This window comes from Nerophis ophidion, unplaced genomic scaffold, assembly GCF_033978795.1.
Source record: "Nerophis ophidion isolate RoL-2023_Sa unplaced genomic scaffold, RoL_Noph_v1.0 HiC_scaffold_53, whole genome shotgun sequence".
NCBI classification, from domain to species: domain Eukaryota; kingdom Metazoa; phylum Chordata; class Actinopteri; order Syngnathiformes; family Syngnathidae; genus Nerophis; species Nerophis ophidion.
The window spans coordinates 242,313-253,328 of NW_026906975.1; the positions used below are offsets into that span (position 1 = coordinate 242,313).

Below are 11,016 nucleotides of genomic sequence, written 5' to 3' on the forward strand. Positions count from 1 at the left end.
CTTGGAAATACTGGTAGATTTGATTGACATGTGTTGCGTTCTTGACACAGAGCCAGTTCAAAGCAATGTTCTCAAATGTTTAGCAGGGTTAAGGTCCAGTCTCTGGAACGGACATTCCAGAAACCTGCCTGAAACCCTTTGAAAACAGTTTTTATGTGTGTTTAATATTGTTGTCTTGTTGGAAAAGCTGCTTGTGTACAAAGATCAGCCTTTTCACTCCTGATTGGAGGTGAGGCAAAGTCTCATCTGACCTGTAAACTTTTCTCCCAAAACTGCCTTGGGTTCGAGCACTTGGCGGGCTTGAAGTTTGACAGTTTCCACTCTGTCACTAAACATCCATCCATCCATTTTCTACTGTTTATCCCTTAAAACCGGACAATTCAAGGCATGAGCCGACTACAGCAGTGATGAACAAACAATATGAAAGTAGGTTTTGTGAAGACTCTTCTTCGGCATGGTAATGCCGGTGTAGTTTTCCCGTGGATGTGTCGAAGCAGAACACAGCAAAGGTAAGATATAAGGTATTTATTTAATAACAAAAGGCTATGAACAAAAACACTGGTGTAAAGAGAAAAGGTAAACAAAAGACGCTAGCGTGAAAGCTAGGATAAAACACAAGGAAAACTAAAACTTGGTACGAGGACACAAAAGAGTAAACAAAAACATTCAGCATGAAAGCTGGAATATAAAGTGGCTTAGCATGAGAGCTAGCGAGAAAATACATACGAAGGATGAGAGTCGTCACTGATGCGCGTGGGCAAATTAGGATCCGAGAATGAGTAAACAGAAAAGGTGAGCTTAAATAGGAGGGTGAAAATTAGTAGCAGGTGTGCGGGGCGAGACTAACAGGTGGACTGATGTGTAACCATAGTGATGGACAAAAACAGGAAATAAACGGGTGGGACTGAGAATGAAAAAACAAACATGTGAAGATCTGAGCAGCAGATCGCAACAGGTTTGAGGTTCTCGGTCACATGACTGAAGCTACTGACAATTGAAATGTTCTTAGTGAGCCAATGACAAGTACTTTATTGACGGTCCCTTAAAGTAAAGCACTTGTCAGCAGGGACTGACAGACGTGGCATGAGTTTTCAAACAGTCAGCCTGGCTGGATGTTGAATGTCTGTTGAATATCCAACTTGGAACTCATTTGACCTCTGTTTGGCATTTGGAGATCACTCCAGCAGCACTGAGAGCAGTCTGAGTCAAACTACCTTGAGATAAATGTTGCAATTGTCAATGCCAACAAAGAAATGGACTAAAAAAAAACGCTATAAAAGTTATGGTAGCTTGATGCTAATATACATTGGCTTAGCTATTGACATGCTACTGATTAGCATTAGCAATTTCTCATGACGTTAACACCCACCAAATGAGTTAATTAAAACTATAACTAAGATAAATGTTAGAATCAGACAGCTGGTGCATAATAAATCCAATATTTACAGTATTAACACTTTTTTGGGCGCAACAAAACACATTATGAATTTACACTACAGCCATCTAGCGTACTGGACTTGCAAATGTAAATAAAGCTACATGTAAATGATGATATGAAAACAAAAAAACAAAAAAAATGGTAACGAAAGGACCGCAGTTATCAATAATAATCTTCTTTTTAAATGTTGCAATACAAATTTATCACAAACACTCAATATTATTAACACACACAAAAGTACCAAAAAGTCGTACTGTTGAGGACTGGTATTGATTTGGAGGTAGTGGAATGTGTTCCGAATCGGTTGAAATGTGAACAGTACCCATCCCTACCAGCAAGTGTTGTTGTACTGGAAACTAATTTACAAACACAACTTCATCACACACAATACTCCACTATAGAATTGTTCTTATATTAAAATGAGAAACAAATCCATCTTTGTACAGCAATGGTTTGAAAAAGGCATTTGGTCGCTGATGCACTTATTGACTGATAAAAATAGTTTATTATTTGAAGATGTCATTAAATACAACCTGGAACAAAAAAATACTCTTAACTTAAAAGTTTCCATTCTTTCTAAGGCAAAAGAGTTAATTTAAGGGAAAAAAAAAGATGGAATTGACCACTTAAAGTAATATTTTGAATGTTGTTTTGCAATTGAAGACAACACTTGTTCGATCTGTGATTGGAAAACAAAATAAGCAATTTATTTTAAGAATGTATGCAAAGTAAATCTCTGTGGGATGATGTACAATATTGGCTTTTGTCTGACACTCCAAACATTGACTGATATTGATTTGGGGATGTTAAAAAAGACAAAAATAACATTAAAAAAAATGTTTAAAACACAATATATATAATACATCCACAAATGTAAGTTTGTAAAAACAAAACCATCCTTTCACACACAAAAAAAAAAAATCTGCCATTTTCTCTTACTTTTATACCGCATAAAGGTCTGGAGACATACATATAAAACAATCACAACACAATCATCATAATACAGAGTAATGACGATAATGAATAACAAATGATTATAGAGACCCAACCAATGGTTTAAAAAGACACATTTTAAAATTGTATAAAATACAACTGTTTAAAATGTATAAAGTAAATAATAATAATATGCTTCCTGAAGTGGTCCAGAAGATGTTTCAGATGTGAACCAGTACATATGTATATCATATAAAGGTGATAATCTATGGGATTATTAACAATTAGAAATACAAATATGTAATACTTCAATATTTCATATAATTAAGTCTAAAATTGTATGATGAATATACAGTCTCTCTCTCTCTCTCTCTCTCTCTCTCTCTCTCTCTCTCTCTCTCTCTCTCTCTCTATATATATATATATACATATATATATATATATATATACATAAATGAGTGTGTGTGTGTGTGTGTGTGTATACATACACACAAAATGTTTATTGCATGTAAAATGTGTGTTGTACTGTTTACTCTCAGCTTTTTACTCAAATTGTTCCGTCCATTTTTTAATAAAAGTACACAATGTTGCATATTAATGCATGTACTTGACTGAAAAAAAGCATTAATATAAAATATCTAATCTATAAATGTAGGCGCATATTAAACAGATTGTTAGACAAACAACAATGATGTCACACATGTTATATGTGCTGATGTTGTTAGAAAGTCAAAATGAAAGTCTGGACAGTTTATTTCAAATCCTGCAGTTTCATTTGCTGCTGCTGTTCTCACCAGCACACTTGTGTTTCTTACACTGCTACTTAGAAGACAATCTTTCACCACACACACTGCAACTCAACACTTTCTCTCCTGGGTGTCTTCTCATGTGTGCTACAAGCTTTGATTGTTGACAAAAGCTTCTGTTACAGATTGAACAGGAATGTGAATTTTCACCAGTGTGTGTTCTCTTGTGTACTTTCAAACACCAGTTTTCTGTAAAACCTTTATCACAGATTGAACAGGAAAAAGGTTTTTCACCAGTGTGTGTTCTGTCGTGCAGTTTTAAATGATGACTTTGTGTAAAACCTTTACCACAGACTGAACAGGAAAACGGTTTTTCACCAGTATGTGTTCTCATGTGTATTTTCACATCTGTACTTTGTGTAAAACCTTTACCACAGGTTGAACAGACAAGAGTTTTTTTACCACTGTGCATTCTCATGTGCACTTTCAAACTCCAACTTTGTGTAATACCTTTACCACATATTGAACAGATAAAAGGTTTTTCTCCAGTGTGTGTTCTCATGAGTCTTTTCAGAGAACTATGGTATTTAAAAGTTTTGTGAGAGTGAGAAGATGTGAAGTGAGTGTTGTCAGTGTGACATGTCTTATCATCTTTAGAGTCTTCATCATCAGTGTCAGGAGAGTGTGACGTTGTGTCCTCACTATCTGATAGTGGAGCTAAGAGCTTGTCTGCTTGTGATCCTCCACAGTGGTCTCCATCAGCTTCTGTTGTCATGTGTTGTGTTGAGCTGCTGCTTGGAGGCTCCCCCCCTCCCCTCTCCTCACTTTCACCTTTCACCTCATCATCTTCACTCTTCACAGGGACACCAGTCACTGGCATCTTGATGACATCAACCTCCTCCAGTCCTTCAAGATGCTCTCCCTGCTGACTGATGCTGTGTTCTTCCTCGTCCTCCTTAATGTGACGGCTCTGTGGATCCTCAGCTTCCGCTTTAAATTTGGGGATTAGTGGGTGTTCCTCTTCCTCTTTAAAATGGGGGATCTGAAGGTATTCCTCTTCCTTCTTAATGTGGGAGGGCTGTGGCTCCTCCGTCTGCATCCTGAAGCTCCACTTCTGTTGCTCAGGGTGAAGATGTTCTTCACAGACGTCTGCAAGACAAACACACACCATGTCTGCTCAGTCACACAATGCATTCAGTACTTTTACATGCACTTAGGAAAAACAAGTTATCGTATGAACTGTCTTGAAATCTCAGTGACGCAGAAACACGCTGCTCTTTACAACATTATTCACAGGAAAAGAAAAACAAACCAGGACGACAGGACTTTTTATTATGGACAGACGACATGGTTTAAAATTGATTTTGCAATGTATTATTTCATATATAATTATTAACAGAACCATTTTAAAACAGACTGCACAGGCTCCTAATTTAGTTGCTGAAATATGCAGTAAAATATTAAATGATAAATAATGATAAATGGGTAGGGGTGCAACGGTACGTGTATTTTTATTGAACCGTTTTGGTACGGAGGTTTCGGTTCGGAGGTGAACCGATCCGACACGGACATATAAGTAGCGCCGCACGTTGTGTAAATAATGCACACCGAGGCACCATGAATTGATTTACGTGGACCCCGACTTAAACAAGTTGAAAAACTTATTCGGGTGTTGTACAGAATATGTACTGTACTGTGCAATCTACTAATAAAAGTTTCAATCAATCAAAAAAACAACAACACACGGCATGCTAGCAACGACTGGGATATGATAGACTGACCACACCTCCTCTTTTCACGAGATATATCCTCTTTATGGAGATGTCCAGGTGGAGTTTCTTAAATGCCTCGAATGTCCGGCATTTTAAGTTATGGTTGCGTGTATTTTCAATGTACGTTCAAGGATAAGAAGGGGTTAAAAACAAAACAAAAAGTGGTGCACGCAGCAGCATTCGTGAGGGAGGGCCAGAGAGAGCGAGAGAGTTATGATAAACGCGCATGCGTCGCCAGGCTCTGATTTTTATCCTTTGATTAATCAGATTTAATTTTTTATTATCTATAGCAGGGGTGTCAAAAGTGTGCCCTGGAGGCCATTTGCGGCACACAGCTAATGTTTTAAAGGCCCACAGCACATTCTAAAAATACTATTCACATAAACAAAAACATAAACAAAAGTGAAATAAAAGAGCTTAAAGGCTAAATGTAATTTAGAAAAAGTTGCAACGTTGACTATTAAAACAAAGCTGTTTTTTGACAAGAACAAGAAAGTTTGATCATATTACGCCTGTACTGTATATACCTTTATATACATATATACATACATATATACCTATACTGGCTCACCTGCACTGGCTTCCTGTGCACTTAAGATGTGACTTTAAGGTTTTACTACTTACGTATAAAATACTACACGGTCTAGCTCCATCCTATCTTGCCGATTGTATTGTACCATATGTCCCGGCAAGAAATCTGCCTTCAAAAGACTCCGGCTTATTAGTGATTCCTAGAGCCCAAAAAAAGTCTGCGGGCTATAGAGCATTTTCCGTTCGGGCCCCAGTACTCTGGAATGCCCTCCCGGTAACAGTTGAAGATGCTACCTCAGTAGAAGCATTTAAGTCTCACCTTAAAACTAATCTGTATACTCTAGCCTTTAAATAGACCTCCTTTTTAGACCAGTTGATTTGCCGCTTCTTTTCTTTTTCTCCTCTGTCCCTCCCTCCCTTGTGGAGGGGGTCCGGTCCGATGACCATGGATGAAGTACTGGCTGTCCAGAGTCGAGACCCAGGATGGACCGCTCGTCGGGACCCAGGATAGACCGCTCGCCTGTAACGGTTGGGGACATCTCTACGCTGCTGATCCGCCTCCGCTTGGGATGGTTTGCTGTGAATGGGACTCTCGCTAGTGTCTTAGATCCGCTTTGAATTGAACTCTCGCGGCTGTGTTGGAACCATTATGGATTGAACTTTCACAGTATCATGTTAGACCCGCTCGACATTCATTATCGAGGAGGGGGGGGGGGGGGGGGGTTGCCCACTTTTGAGGTCCTCTCCAAGGTTTCTCATAGTCATCATTGTCACTGGCGTCCCACTGGGTGTGAGTTTTCCTTGCCCTTAAGTGGGTTCTTCCGAGGATGTCGTAGTCGTAGTGGTTTGTACAGTCTTTTGAGACATTTGTGATTTAGGGCTATATAAATAAACATTGATTGATGATTGATTTTTTTCTTTCAAACTGTCATTGCTTAAAACATAATATTGAATCAAAATCATAGTTATTATGAATTAATGACCTATCCAAGTTTCCCAAAACTTCACATCAAATATTCCACTAGGAAAAATATTTTTGGTGGGAGATTTAGCAAATTTGTTAAAGCCATCCATTCATTTTCTACCGCTTATTCCCTTGTGGGGTTGCGGGGGCGCTGGCGCCTATCTCAGCTACAATCGGGCGGAAGGCGGGGTACACCCTGGACAAGTCGCCACCTCATCACAGGGCCAACACAGATAGACAGACAACATTCACACACTAGGGACCATTTAGTGTTGCCAATCAACCTATCCCCAGGTGCATGTCTTTGGAGGTGGGAGGGGCCTATCCCCAGGTGCATGTCTTTGGAGGTGGGAGGGGCCTATCCCCAGGTGCATGTCTTTGGGGGTGGGAGGGGCCTATCCCCAGGTGCATGTCTTTGGAGGTGGGAGGGGCCTATCCCCAGGCGCATGTCTTTGGAAGTGGGAGGAAGCCGGAGTACCCGGAGGGAACCCACGCATTCACGGGGAGAACATGCAAACTCCACACAGAAAGATCCCGAGCCTGGATTTGAACCCAGGACTGCAGGACCTTTGTATTGTGAGGCAGACGCACTAACCCCTCTGCCACCGTGAAGCCCCAAATTTGTTAAATAAATAATAAAAAAATGTATATTTTGTTTTTTCTTACTGTACCGAAAATGAACCGAACCGTGACCTCTGAACCGAGGTACGTACCGAACCGAAATTTTTGTGTACTGTTACACCTCTATAAATGGGTTGTACTTATATAGCGCTTTTCTACCTTTCAGGTACTCAAAGCGCTTTGACACTACTTCCACATTTACCCATTCACACACACATTCACACACTGATGGAGGGAGCTGCCATGCAAGGTGCTAACCAGCACCCATCAGGAGCAAGGGTGAAGTGTCTTGCTCAGGACACAATGGACGTGACGAGGTTAGTACTAGGTGGGGATTGAACCAGGGACCCTCGAGTTGCGCACGGCCACTCTCCCACTGTGCCATGCCGTCCCTATTATTACATCATTCCCAGTACTATGTTCTCAAATAAAGTAACCAGATATTAACAGTAAATAAACAAGTACATTAATAATAATTGTTTCGACAAAATAATACAATTAGAAAAGACACAATATGTTACTGCATATGTCAGCTGCCAAATTAAGAGCCTTTGTAAACAGTTTTGAAATTCTTCTTTTATCAATCATATACCAAATGATGTATCGTGACATATATTGTTATTAAGATATAGATTTGAGGTCATATCACTCATACCAAACATTGGTTCGCCGAGTCATTTTGTTTAGCCCACCAAATATATTTATTTTTTTATAATCTTCAGATGTGTGTGTATTAAGGGTGTAACGGTACGTGTATTTGTATTGAACCGTTTCGATACGGGGGTTACGGTTCGGTTCGGTGGTGTATCGAACAAGTTTCCACACGGACATATTAAGTAGCGCACCACACGTTGTGTCAACAATGTACACTGAGGCACAACACACGGCATGCTAACAACGACCGGGCTACTACAAAGAGTAAAAGCCAGAGCTGAAAGACACTCCTGCATCGTTAAGATCTCCCGTTTGGGAACACTTCGGCTACGCAGTGCGATACAACAATGGATAACATGGTTTCAACAAAGAGAAAGACGAACAAACACAGCTCCCACTGCATTCAAGCAGCTTCTACTCTGCGACTCAGGCAGGGCTAAAGCAATAACAAATGCTGTTGGTGTTTTTACAGCAGCAGATTTAAGACCATAGTCCATTAAAAACTCGATTTTGACCCACTTCTATGGTGGGAAAACAATGAGCCCACATATCTTCTTACTGCCAAGTTAGCCAGGCACTACCTCGCCATACCTGCTACGTCCGTGTCCAGCGAAAGGGTATTTTTCACAGCTGGGGACATTGTAACTGCAAGCAGGTCTGCTCTTTCTGCAGACAAGGTGGTTAAACTCATTTTTCTGGCAGAAAACATGAAAATTGAGTGAAAGTCATCAGGGTTAAAGGGTGGGGAGGGGGAAGAAAAATTAATCTGAGGCTGAGTTGACTTGAAACTGTTTAATGTTGCACTTTTTGTATGTAGAAGAAAAGTTTTGTCATTTTATTTAATCTGAGCAACAACTTGAAGCAGGTTAATGTTGCACTTTATATGTGAGAATGTTGTACTTTATATGTAGAAAGGTTTTGTTAAGAAACCAATTCTGAGCCTTATCTTATTTAGTTTTTAATTTTATACATGCGTAAATATATATATATATATATATATATATATATATATACATATATATATATATCTTTCCAAAGTCGGGACCCGGGGTAGACAGCTCACCTGTTAATCGGTTGGGGACATCTCTGCGTTGCTGACCTGTCTGCGCTCGGGATGGTCTCTGGCTGGCCCCACCATGGACTGGACTCTCACTATTATGTTAGAAACTGGCTCGCTTGGGAACGCCTCGGGTTCCCCTAGGAAGAGCTGTATGAAGCGGCTGGGGAAAGGAAAGGTATGGCGTCACATTAGTGCCAAAAATCCAAGCGCATAAAAACTGTTATCGAGCGCTGATTCTCCACTTCATGCGCGACACCCTTTTGCGTGCGCGCTGTGCCTATGTGCGCGCGCGCCGTCTTTGTTTTGGCACTTTGTGGGCGGTTATACTTACACGGCCCCGCCGTTTTGATTGGTCGGGCGAAAATAGCTGAGGGCCAATCAGAAGTATAGCAGGGCGGGTCATGGTCAATATGTATCAAGATGATACAGCTCCTGTCGACAAACACATTCTAAATCATCCACATTTAGTGGAGTTGTGGAAAATGTCAATTGAATTTAATCTAAAAGTCTTTGAAGAAGGTAATGTCTCATCTGTTGAGAGAACATCACATAGTTAATGAAGAGTCAAGATCAATATCTCTCTTTTCATACAATCAGTCCACACATGTCAGTCAATGATGGAAATTATATTTTCAAATGTGTTTTCTTTCCTCACTTGTCTGTCTTAAAAAAATATTTGTATTTATTTAATATTTGTATATGTAAATATTGAATGTATGCCACAAAGTGGGACTATTAATTTTCTTTCCTCCTTTCGATTTGTTGTAAATGTCTGAGTATTGTATGTATGTGTATAATTAAATAGTACATGTATCATTGACATCAATAAAATGATGGGGGGCAGCAGTCCGAGGTAAGATGGAGAAACATGGAGTGTTTATTCATATCTATGATGGAAGGTCCATGGCAGTTCCCTGGGATTAAAAAGAAAGGAAATCAGGTTTTCATGGCTGAACAAGTAGGTCTTTAATACTATTATCTCTCAGATTGAATTTGCCTAATGTATGGAGCTAGCTTTTTTTGTTGTTTTTTTAAATACATATTTTAAACTCTGCCATCTATACTGATCTGGGCTGATATCTCATTTTCCATAGTTTGAGTTGTTTGCAGAAACGTAAATACTTTTTATAGTAATATTAAAACCATATTACTTAGTTGTAGTGATAACCTGTCATTCATTATTCTACTAAAATAGTCATTGCAATCATAACATCAATAATTAGGCCCATATGCTAATCATGTGGTCCTGATAAGAAGTACGCATAGATAAGTGGCTTCAGGTAGACTCGGGTGTAAACTTAAAGTAGATAGAGGAAAGAAAATGAATAGTCCCCCATTGTGGCATACATTCAATATTTACATATACAAATATTAAATGAATAACAATATTTTTTAAAACAGACAAGTGAGGAAAGAAAACACATTTGAAAATATAATTTCCATCATTGACTGACATGTGTGGACTGATTGTATGAAAAGAGAGATATTGATCTTGACTCTTCATTAACTATGTGATGTTCTCTCAACAGATGAGACATTACCTTCTTTAAAGACTTTTAGATCAAATTCAATTGGCATTTTCCACAACTCCACTAAATGTGGATGATTTAGAATGTGTTTGTCGACAGGAGCTGTATCATCTTGATACATATTGACCATGACCCGCCCTGCTATACGTCTGATTGGCCTGCAGCTATTTTCGCCTGACCAATCAAAAAGAAGGGGGCGTGTAAGAATAACTGCCCACAAAGTGCCAAAACGAATACAGCGCGCGTGCACATAGGCACCGCGCGCTCGCAAATAGGCGCCGCGCGCACTCAAAAAGGCGCTGCGAGCGTGCACAAAGACATCACACGCGCACAAAAGGGTGTCGCGCACACGCAATAAAAGTTTTTATGCGCTTGGATTTTTGGCACTAATGTGACAACATAGAAAGGCTGGGCTTCCCTACTTAGGCTGCTGCCCCTGCGACCCGACCTCAGATAAGCAGCAGAAGATAGATGGATGGATGTGTAACACAACTTGATGTTTCTTGAAAACAGCGTCCAGTAGTTGATGTTGTTGCTCCTTCTCCTCTCTTGTTCGACAAAGTTCCTCCTCTTATTCTGTTGTTGTTGTTTTGTTTTTTTTTACATCACAAATATTTCTTCAACAGCAGCAGTTAGTCGCTGATTCAGCAACACTCACATCATTTGTAATGTAGACATGTTCACACAATAAAAACACTTTACACTTACATTGGATCTCTGCTTTGATGTGTCGATCACTTCCGCCTCTCTTTGTTAGCAGCTAACAAG

At 39.7% G+C, this 11,016-nt stretch overlaps 1 long non-coding RNA gene across 1 annotated transcript; it reads right to left on the bottom strand.

Annotated features, from left to right (window-relative positions):
• Positions 1 to 4,091: 4,091 nt before the first annotated feature.
• LOC133546959 (uncharacterized) lies at positions 4,092 to 9,153 on the bottom strand. The gene is made up of 3 exons (XR_009805288.1): positions 9,051 to 9,153; positions 8,723 to 8,879; positions 4,092 to 4,266 (listed from the first exon to the last, which is right to left on the bottom strand). It is a non-coding gene; the product is annotated as an uncharacterized LOC133546959 (long non-coding RNA).
• Between the last annotated feature and the right edge of the window lie 1,863 nt (positions 9,154 to 11,016).